Source organism: Hakea prostrata, chromosome 5 (genome assembly GCF_041222555.1).
Source record: "Hakea prostrata isolate BN-2017 chromosome 5, UWA_Hpros_2, whole genome shotgun sequence".
Classification (NCBI taxonomy): Eukaryota; Viridiplantae; Streptophyta; class Magnoliopsida; order Proteales; family Proteaceae; genus Hakea; species Hakea prostrata.
This window is the reverse complement of record NC_142604.1, coordinates 13,022,366-13,033,658: the sequence shown is the minus strand read 5'-3', so window position 1 is coordinate 13,033,658 and position 11,293 is coordinate 13,022,366. Positions and strand designations below refer to the sequence as shown.

Sequence of the window (11,293 nt, the reverse complement as noted above, 5' to 3'; positions counted from 1 at the left end):
TAGTCGTGCCAATCCCATAGAGCATAAAACAATTAAAGCAAGTGATAGGATCCCCTTGCTTGATTCACCTCACCAGGTGTAAAGAAAATCTCTTAGCCCCATTAATCAAGAAAGCATATTTAATTTACTGTATTAAGAATCATATCAACGAACTTGTATCAAAATCCCAATTTAGATAAGAGGGCAGAAATGTACCTCTACTCAATTTCATCATAAGCCATTTTCATATCCATTTTCACCACTCAATGCTTTCTTTCCCTTCTTATTCTTGAAATAATGAAAAGCCTCAAGTGTCTTGAATATGTTTTCTAAGATTAACCTCCCTTTAACAAATGTCAATTGTGACGGGGAATTATCAAAGGTAACACTACATATGTTGCCAATACCTTCTTTATAACCTTTGTCATAACTGAACATGAACCTATGAGGCGGAAGTCCTCAACAGATTTAGGATTATCCTTCTTCAACATTAAGGATATTAGGGTAACATTCGAACCTTCTGGTAAGAAACCTATTTCAAAAATATCTAAAACGAACACATATAAATTGTACTTGTTAGGTGCCTTAATTTTTGAAAGAACAACAGTGAAGATCCATCCACTCCAGGGCTTTTGAGAGGTTTCATCTCAAATTAGGTTTGTTTCACCTCCTTTATATTCGGTTTAGCCACCAAGGAAGCATTCATTTTAGCCAAAATCTTTGGCTCTATACCTTGTAGAATGTTCGGGCAAATCTTCATCCAGCACCTCATTCGATGTAAAAAGAGTAGAATAGTAATAAAAAGATATATCATAAATTTTAGATTCACTAGTATTCCATTCACCTGCCACATCCCTTGTCCTAAGGAGTAGTCAAGGTGTGCAAAAGCTGGCCCAGACAAACCTTAGTTTAAAAAAAAAAAAAACAAAAAACAAAAAAAATGCGATGTCATAACTTAAAGACAAGGGAACATTAATAATTATAGGCAGAGACCCTAAGGTTGGTCTAGAAATTTTAAGTAGATAGGGGATAAAGCAATTATCCTGTATATTATGTTATGCTATCATATTTAATGCCTAACTAATAAAGTATCAATTTTAGAGCCATAATTAATCTTCTTATTTGTAAATGAACCCTACATAATTGATAGAGCAAATTGTACAAACACATCCCATTTTATGTTTCATAAGCATCTATCACATTTTCTGTTAGAATGGTTAAAAATAGAGATGAAAAGACCTTTATACTATTTCAGAGAAAGGGTACGACTAAAAAGTAAAAGGAACTTTATGCGCTCCTTTATTTATTTATTTCTTCCCTTTCTTCCGCGTTAGTTGTAAGTTTTGTGAAAGAGGGATTTCAGACAATTCAGAGGGATCCAGTAGAGAAATTCTGGAGCAAGTAGGAGATTCAACAAGAGCAAATGCATTGTGTTTGCAAGGGATGAGAAGAGATACTCTAAGAGCAACCCTGGACTCTTACAACTGCCATCATCTTTGCTGTGGAAACAGAAAAGAATCTGGTGTTCTATATGAGGTGAGGAGTGGAAATTAGTTGATCAAATGCCTTTTCTCAATCTCTTTCTCACCTTAGGTTTGTAGCTTTGGTTTTTGCCATGTCTAGGTAAAGCTTCCATCTCCATCTGTCTCTCCTGAAGCAGATGAAAACAATGTCAAGATATTCATGGAACCACATGGGGTATTGGAATGTTATGTAGCACTTGCAAAGTTGGTTAATGAGAACCTAACTCATTGATCCATAGCAAACCTTGTTCTAAAAAAAAAAATAGAAGAACTGAAGAAGAAGACATCGATATCATAAGGCATTTTTCTACATATTTTTTTCAGAAAAAGAATAAGAACGAAGATGTTTAAAATCCAAATAGATTGACGTCTCAAGAATATTTGAATCGTGCTGGAGAAGATGAAGAGAAGCATGCGAAGAACAAAAGCAAATGAAGGCTGACGAAAATGGAACAACGGTTCTACAGATGATTTGAAAAGTGGAGCGAAACTTGAAAACTAAATCAAATTTGGAGATATTAGTCGGATTTTGAAGTGGTGTGGGCGATTTTTCTCCATGTCGCTGGGGGCGACACGAAACCCCCCAAGTGACACCGACTTTACCAAAAGTTGGCGATATATCGCCGAGAAAGAAAGACGAAGGGAAGGATCGGAAGCTCTGCGCCGACTGAAGTCGACAGAGCCTCGTCTCTGGCTCTCTCCCTCTACTGAGCTCTCTCAAGCATCTCGAATAGCTTCTCAATATCTCTTTTCATCCCTACAACCATTCTCTCCCAAATCACCGTTCGACCGGCTCCTCGTCGACAGCTTCGATGCAAAGCAGATATGGCAATAGATAGATCTCCAGTCGCAGCCACTGCTATGCTATCGAACCTTAGAAGAGATATAAAACAATTCGAAAGGAATCCTGGCGAGATTTCAAGGCTTATTGACGGAGAAATAGTTAAGAAAAGGCAGAAGGGAAGACTAATGCCGTCCTGAAGGAAAACGAAGCTGATGTTGACGAAATTGATGGACATGAGAACCTTGATGATTTTGAAGAGATGGATGATGACGAGGTTGGAATTTCTGACGAGGACGATGAGGATGGAGAGGAAGGAGACGAAGGTGAGGGGGAGGAGGAGGAAAAGGAGCAAGGGGTTCTTGCAAGCAGTGGCTTTGAAGATAAGTTTATGAAGAATAAGGAATTGGAGGAGTTCTTGGAAAATGATGAAGCAAGGGAAAAATTCAGGCGACATGTCACTCCATGTTGCCCGAATCGCCGTGTCGCCACGGTCCAACACGGCGACATGGAACAACATGTCGGACCTTGGTGTGGGTTTTAAGTTAGAGTAAAAAAGAAGAAGATGTTTTATCATATAGCTTTCAAATAAGAATTTATCATGTAGAACTTTCTAAGGGCCTACTAGGCCCTCACTTAGAAATTATTTATTTATTTTTTTAACTGACAAGTTGATATTATGGTGAGAATATTACTAATATAAGTGTCTCCGATGGGTGCGAATCCAAGACCTCTCCGTAGAGTTTGAGTTGTTAACCGCATAATTAACCTAGCACTCCCTAAGGGCCCACTAAACACTCTCCTAGAAATATCTTCCGTAAAGATAAGCCAAACCCTAGCTAGCTGCGTTTGTATATGAGTCGGCGATGTGCCAGCTTTGTATCAATCAACCGTCGAAAAAGAATAAAAATGGCGGTGATATTAGTTGGAGACCTAGAATTGCCACGTGTCTATCTAGGGACGGTGGATCTCTGTTGTATGTTCATTAGCAATCGTTGATTCCTCAAGTTCTTCCATAAAATAGGTTCTTCTGTAATTTCTGAGTTCCTCGTCGGTTCTCCCTCTCTGTGGATCTGCTCTTATAAATTAGGTTTCTTCCTTTCTATCTTGTGATTTATTTGTTCATTGTCTTCTTCACCATCTCTCAAGAAGATATTTAGATCGATGATTCTTTCCCTTCTTTCGTCTTTGCCACAATTGCGAAGATCGCCACCTTGCATGCTTGTTCCGGTGACTCTAGGTTCTCTGTATGATTCTGTTTATGGTGGATCACGCTTGGAAGATGACATATCGAGGTGATTGTATTTGCCTGATGAGGTAATAATTTCAATTCAGTTTTATTAATTCAACCTTCTTTCCCCTCCCTTTTGCACTCTTCTCGTCTCTTGCAGGCTCTGCTTTTTACAGGGGGACTTTTCTGTGAAGATTTGTTCCGCATGGATTCTGGAGTTGGTTCGTCTCATCGGTGCGAATTCAGGGTGAGCTGGTTGTAACTCATCACCCGATCTTGCAAGAAAGAGAGACGACCAAGCTTTCTAAAAAGCGAGAGATGAGAAAGGTGAGATATCTTTGATTCGCATGTAAGTGAGATCGAAAAAAGAAAAAGAAAAAGAGAAGGTGAGATCTTTGATTTGCAATAGAGAAAGAGATGAGAAGGGTGAGAGATCTTTGGTGACATAGAAGATAGATGAAAAATCTTAGAGATGGTGATCTGCAAAGAAGGGAAGAGACACGAGAAAGATGAGAGATTTGTGAGATAGTTAATGATGTAAAAGAGATCGATACAAGGCCCTGAGTTGTGCAGTGGTATGTATTGTATCTTCTTTGTCATCAGACCTTTGCCATGTTGGGTGCGCTCGCATGGCAGGTCACCAAACTTAATAAAATTTTATTTTTTTGGGTTCTTGGGGAGACCGCACGGGTTATTTTTTACCCCCGGGGTCTCCCCAGTGTTGCGTCGCCTCTTATGTGTGCGTGAGTTTGTAGTTGTTCCTGATACGCCTTCCTTTGATACGTTCGAAATCCTCAAGTCGAACAAACAAAACCTCGGGGCAACATGGATGCTAATCTAGGAACAAAGTTACTGGACCTAATTAGACATTCGAAGTCCGGAATTCCATCTAACAACTCACTCGAGGAAGGAACCTACTTGATGCAGTGGAAATCCCAAAAAGGTACATTTTTTATCTATCGATTCTGCTCGTTCTGGTTTTCTATTCACATCGTATTTGGCATTAGGTTGACCAACTCTTATCATTGCATATTAGAATTAGGGGCGATCGAAAGCATTTTATCTCAGATGGATTTTAGAAATTAATTTGGATTTGATAGATTTCTCTGATCTATAAGCATAATTTTAGCCGTTGTAGTTAATGACAATGAATTCAGATAAGTTTGCTATATAACATGAAGTGGTTCCTTCCTCATCTATGGCCAATCCCGCAAATAGAAAATGCCCCTTACAGCTTTGCTAGAAAATGCCCGAAGCTTATTTTGGAGGAAAAAAAGACGAAGACAATTTTTTCAATACCCATAAGCATATTTAGTCATTGTAATTTACGTCGTAGTTCCTTCGCTTGAAGACCCTTTGCTTGAAGACGGCAATGCAACTGCAGCTGCTCGTGTAGCCATCCTTTTGAAGAGGTTATTTCTTCTTACATTTTGTCCGTTGTCTATCTTTTTTTTGTATGATATGATGTATGCCATATGAATTATTGATTTTGCTTCCAATGTAAGGAAGCAGGCTTTAGCCATTGAATGATGCAAGGATTAGGGTGGATTGTGTGGACCCATTCTTGTATGTAAACAGGCTGCTTGCAGAATTTGCAATTGTATGGAGAGAGGATTACTGTACAACCCATCCATTGGTGTTGCTTACTGGTGGTTGACTTTGTCATCTTCGTCAAAATTTCGAAGAAGCTGTTCTGATGTCCAGAAGCTGAAGACGGGATGTGAAGAAGTTTTTGGTTTCTCATATCGAAGAAGCTGTTCTGATGTCCAGAAGCTGAAGACGGGATGTGAAGAAGTTTTTGATTTCTCATGTGTTTGTATAGTCATCAGAATCAATAGGTGCAATAGCAGGAAGCTCTTAATTTTTCTTTCAAGGTGAAATTTCTGGATGATCCAATCCTCAAGATAAGAATTCTCTGCTCATATATACCGGATTTTATTGGATTCGGAGTAGTCTGTACATAATTTCATTTTATTCAGTTCATATTGTGCTTGCTTTGTTGTAGGAGCTTGTTATTCCTTGTTCTATTATTTTGCTTATATTGATTTGGAATTACCATTCATGATTAATTGGCCTGAATTGGATTTGTGTGCTGAAGGTGGAACTCCAGCTCTAGTGGTTAAACTTTGGACAAGCTGTGCAAAGTAAGCGGCTTATTTTCATTAGTACACTTCATCGATTGAGCTAGTTCTGGTTTTCTGTTCTGCATCATATTGGTCAATAAGCTATAACCTACTTAACATTGCATATTTAGAATTGAGGGCGACTCAGAAGCATTTTATATTAGGTGAAATGGCTCTATTGTCGAAATTAATTTTAGATTTGATGGATTTCTCTGAACTATCAGCATAATTCAAGCCATTTCAGTTAAGTTTGCCATATAACAAGAGATGTTTTCTTCCTCGTCTGTGCACAAACAATCCTACAACCAGAAAAATTCATCTTATTGCTCGAGATGCTAAAAACTGCCTGAAGCTAATTTGTAAAAGATTAATGGAAAGACAATTCTTTTCATATCCATTAGCATATTTAGTCATCGCAATTTTTTGTTATGTTTCTTCCTTGAAGACAGTAATGCTACTGCACCTCCCAGCATAGCTATCCTGTTGAAAAGGTTATTTCTTCCTACATTTTGTCCACTGTCAGACTTTTCTTTGTATGATGTACCATATGAACTGTTGGTTCTACTTCCAAGTGTAAGGTTGTAAGGAAGTATTTTTTAGCCATTGAATGATGCAGGGATTAGGGTTCACTGTAAAGACTCCTTTGCTCTGTGTGAATGCTCATCTCACAGAATTTGCTATTGTATGGAGAAAGAATTTGTGACTGTACAACCCATCCATTGGTGTAGCTTGCTGATGGTTTGCTTTGTGAAAGTCATCAAATCTTTCCTTTGAAGGAGCTGTTCCCAACTGCCAAAAGCTGATGATGCTGGGCATGGAAGAAATGACGTTTTTACATCCGTTCGTTTTACCAACTGAATCAACAGGTGCAATAGTGGGAAGTTTTTAATTCTTCTTTCAAGCTTGAATGCCTGGATGTTTTGATACTCAAGATAAGAATTGTCTCCTTATATTTAAAGAATTTTATGGCATTCCCAAGTAGTGTATACACAATTTTATTTTATGGCACTTTGCTGTAGTAGCGTGTTGTTCCTTGTTCTATTATTTTGCTTATACTGGTTTGGAATTGCTGAGCATGATTAGTCGCCTTAATTGGATGTGTGCTGAAGGTAGAAAGCTTATTTTTACTAGTTTGCTTTATTGTTTGCAGCAATTCATGTTTATGATCATGATCTTGTCACTGTATATTCAGCTATAATTTGTCGCAACTTTTAAATCAAATATAACCTTAACCACCTTCCGCAACAACCAGATTGTTAGTTTTTTTTATTCAATTAAACTTCTGGATATTGCTGCTGTTTACAATTTGTGCAGCATCTGTTATTGTTTAGGATCTGCACAAATACTGAAATTTGGAGATCTAGCATTAATGACTTGGCTCAGATTAGGCCATGATTTGGCAAGAAATAGTGTTCTTTCATGGTATATGGTTGCTCCTTTGGAATTAGGTAGTCAGGCTTTGTAACATTTCTTCCCATAGTTTCAGTGAAATGAATCTTACACATTTAAAATCCTGATTACAGATCTGGTTATGTATTTTGTTTAATCATCCATTTGAACATTTGGGTTGGAAGTGGTGAACTAGCTTTAGCTATCAATGTAGTGCTGGTAGAAGTATGATTTATTACTAGCCTTTTCATCTTTCCATCCAACATACATAAAGTTCACGAGGATTTCTTGAAAGTAATAGTGTAGGTTGCATTATCAAATTTTGTTGTACAAGAATGTCTGCAATATCTTTCACTTGCGCAAAATGCACTTGGTAAGTGTTATCATTGGAAGGTTATATGATTTTCATTAACAGCCTTTGGGAGATGATGGAAATAAGACACTTTGGAGTCCATTTAAGGCATTTGTGCATTAAAATGTTGGATGGTGTAATTAATTTAGAGCAAATTGCACAGGCACCCCAAATAGAGGACTGAATGCGTTGACACTCCATTTTATGTTTGAAAGCACAAGCCTCCTTTTCTGTTTAAATAGGTAATGTTAAAGACAAAATGACCACTGTACCCCTCTACAAAGGATTAACTGATTAACATTAGAATAAAAAGACCATTGTATACACTAGCATCTTCCCTCCAACAAGCTTGATCGGAGTTCCTGATCTGGTAACATGAGATGAAAACCCTAGAACTCCTTTGGCTGAGAATTCTTCTTAGCCATCACGACCGATTCCTCCAGCAAGTGCAAACATCTCTTCCTTCCAACCTCTGTGGAATCCCCAGCTTTCTCTCTTTCTCTGCTTCATGCACATTCTCTCTCTCCATTTTACTCCTAAAGGGAAAACCTGTTAAAAAGAAGAAACACAGAGGGTGGCAAATGTACTGAGATGGCTGGCTTGGGGTTCTCCAACTGAAGTCGGCCCTTTCCGCCAATGAATGCCTTGGGGTTTCGGCCCATGTCATGTCTTGAGGTTTTCAGAACCAGTAAATCAAACAAAACCCATGCCTGGGTTTTCAGAGCCAACAGCATGACCAGTGCTCTAGTCATGTTCTTGGAGCATAGAGCATCCTGTTAGTGCTACATTGGTACTGAGTTTTCAGGTCTTGAATTGAATCTGTTCCCTAGTTCCTCCTAACCCTCCGGAAGCAGCCTTTGTGTTTGCTTGCTCTCTCTCTCTCTCTCTCTCTCTCTCTCTCTCTCTCTCTCTCTCTCTCTCTCTCTCTCTCTCTACTTTGCTCTGTGGGATGACCATGGACAATCCTCGGTTACAGAAAATTGCCTTACTCGACCCCCGCCTCCATGCTTCAAAGTTTCAGCTCTTCAAATTCAACGTTCCACCACCAGCACCACTATACCAAAGAGAAGAAGAGAGAAACTCTTTTCAAACATAAAATAGGGTGTCAGTGCATTTAGTTCTCTGTTCACCCCGTGTATGATTCAGTCTGGTGCTGTGTCACCACACTCATCACCCCTAGTAAAATTTCTTATCTGCAATACTTTCCACCAGGAACACTCTTCTTGTTTTTTCATAATACCATTCCTCCAAGGAATGAATGTACATGCCACGTAGCTAGGTCTCTTCCATAATGTTTATATGTAGCCCTGATAAATTTGTTTTGTTTTTTGAACGGAAGTTTTTATGCTTGATTCATTTCTTTTTTTTATTCAACCTTAGTAGATTAATTTGGTCATTTGGCTCAGGAATGTTGGAGACTTGCTACTGTAATGTTTTATACATGGACTGTAGCTAGTTTTTGACTTGCTACTGTAATGATCTACATAGGGATTGTAGCTAGATTTTTGGGGCTCCTGCTTGATATATCCTGTTAGCAATTAATTTCTCACGCTGCTCCTTTACAGAAGTGACTACAGTGGCAGTGATGGCCACTATAACTCATCTTGCAGCTGTATGCCAAGCTAGTATATTTTTGTCTAAACTAAGTTTTTTGTTCTGATAGTAATGGTTGATGTTTTATACAGTATATTTGTGATATATTTCAAGCTAGAGTGTCTCTCTATCTTGCAGCTGTCCTTTGGAACCTTCTATTGATAAAGGGGCTGGGAAGGGAAAGACGTTTCTGCTCTTTTTTCTCGTTTTATCGCGGGTGACTGCTGTTGTACCCAGAGGTTTCAGTTGATCTGCTTAGCTAAGTTGTTTCACATTGACTGGTATGTTATCTGGGAGATGGTCAATTTAGATGTAGACTTCCTGTGCACTATTATATGAACCCTCTCGAATGTATGTTCTATCCAATTGCAGCTTCGGTTGTAGTAGTTAAGCCTGTTATTCTCATGTCAGCTTTGGTTGATCAATTTGAGAAGGCTTTGTTCACAGAAGGCAATAAGGTTTTATTCCTACTGGAACCAGATGGGTTGGATTTAGGATTCTCATAAATCCTAGTATTGAACTGTAGGTGGTTGAGTTGACATTGCTTATAAAGGTAAAATGAACAGTGGATTGGTTGGACGCAAGGACATGACACCTTATCTTGTCCTCTTTGGAGGGCATGGTGAAGGGCTTGATGAATATTTGTTAAATATTCACGAAGAACACATCACTCTGTAAATATGAGAGGAATCTAATGTTATTTGTTTGGCAGATGCTGCTGTTTAATCTGATAGAGTGGTTTATATAGTCGACGAAGAATGGCAGGATGAGGTGCGTTGGAATTTGCAGATTGGATTTTGTAAATCCTGATCAAAGCTGACTGGATTAAAGCTGTAGGTTGATCTCGCCCCAGTATGAATTGGCATTGTATCTGGAAGGTGTAGCTGTGTGTCCTGGAAGTGGCAGTTTGATTTTGTTGTTTAGGTGGGTTACGTGGTGTTAGTTTCATCAATGAAGTTGGAGAGATTCTGGCGAGCTCGGATGGTTGGATTAGCGATTGCTGTGTTGTATACGTCAGTGAGGATATATGAATGGGGGTGGATGAATTGAAGATTTGCAATTTTTAGTTTTGTGCAATTCACGAATTCTCCTTCAGGGTACAAAGGAGAATTTTATAACATATTAGTACAACTATGATGTTTGGTGAATATTGTTAGGTTGTGAAGAATCATATACTCAAGGATAAGTTACACGAAGATGTGATTTAAGCCAAAATGAAGGAATTAGTAGAATTTGGGGCAGAATTAGCGAATCCTTTTAGGTTGCAAGAGACTTCTTGTGGCGGTGGACGAAGATTGTTAATTGAGGTTTGGTTTAATGAGAAGAGAATCTCGATAATGAAATGTGACGGTGGTGATTGTCAAGCTCGTCTCAATAGGTATAAGAATTTGAGACTTGTATAACATCGCCAGGGAAGAGCACACGCTTGTGAGATTTTAAACGTTGTGCTTCCTACATAATGAAGTTAAGGTCATCCTTGATCGCTCTTGGTGTTGACCCTTGAACTCTGTCTATAGAAATCAGTCTCCTTTTACATGAATTTCGAACTGCTTCAGTATGTTTAGTTTGCCAAACCCTTTTAGGCACACTACAATTATGAAAGCTTGGGCACATGAGTAGGTGTAAGGTTGAACCTGGTCAATTATATGTTGGTGTATTAATGAAAACCAAAGAAAGTTGATTAATTTGGATTGGATTTTGATTCCAGGTTTATGTACTCAAGGTAAGATAGCGGTAGAGTAACCCTAATCGGTTAACGCCCTTAGATGGTTAGCAGAAGAAAGGAGTTCTAAAAAACCTTCCATCTGCCTAAAAAAGTGGAAAGAATTATACCATTGAAAGATCACTCTTAGTGAAAAAAGATTGTAGGTTTGATTTATAATTATCCATTCTCAATGAATAAAATTTGCTCAGTTCACTAACAAATGAAATATTCATTTTATTTTCTTTGAGAGTGTAGATTTATTAGGGTCAGTTTGTGTGCTCTCTTGATGTAGACCTTTATCTACCCCCCCCCCCCCCCCCCCCCCCCCCCCCCCCTCCCCTCCTTCCTTCTTTCTTTCTTTTTTTCCTCCTCTCCCCTCCCCCTTCTTCTTCTCTCCTCCCTCCCCCCCCCTTCCCGCCCGGTTTTTCTTTTTCCTTTTTTTTTTTTTTTTTTTTTTTTTTTGGTAATTCAAATTCATTCAACCAAAGAAGCACAAACATCCGGTTACAAGCTTGGATAACCAAGAGTGGACCTTCCTACTCCTCCCGGCGCCATCCTGCCGGTCCGGTCTCCCTTGGGAAAACAAACACACAATCTGATTTAGAGGCCAGTTGTGT

General features: G+C 38.8%; 1 long non-coding RNA gene across 1 annotated transcript; it reads right to left on the bottom strand.

Annotated features, from left to right (window-relative positions):
• Window positions 1-7,267: 7,267 nt before the first annotated feature.
• LOC149015251 (uncharacterized) lies at window positions 7,268-7,573 on the bottom strand. The gene is made up of 2 exons (XR_016173454.1): window positions 7,489-7,573; window positions 7,268-7,442 (listed from the first exon to the last, which is right to left on the bottom strand). It is a non-coding gene; the product is annotated as an uncharacterized LOC149015251 (long non-coding RNA).
• Window positions 7,574-11,293: the final 3,720 nt, after the last annotated feature.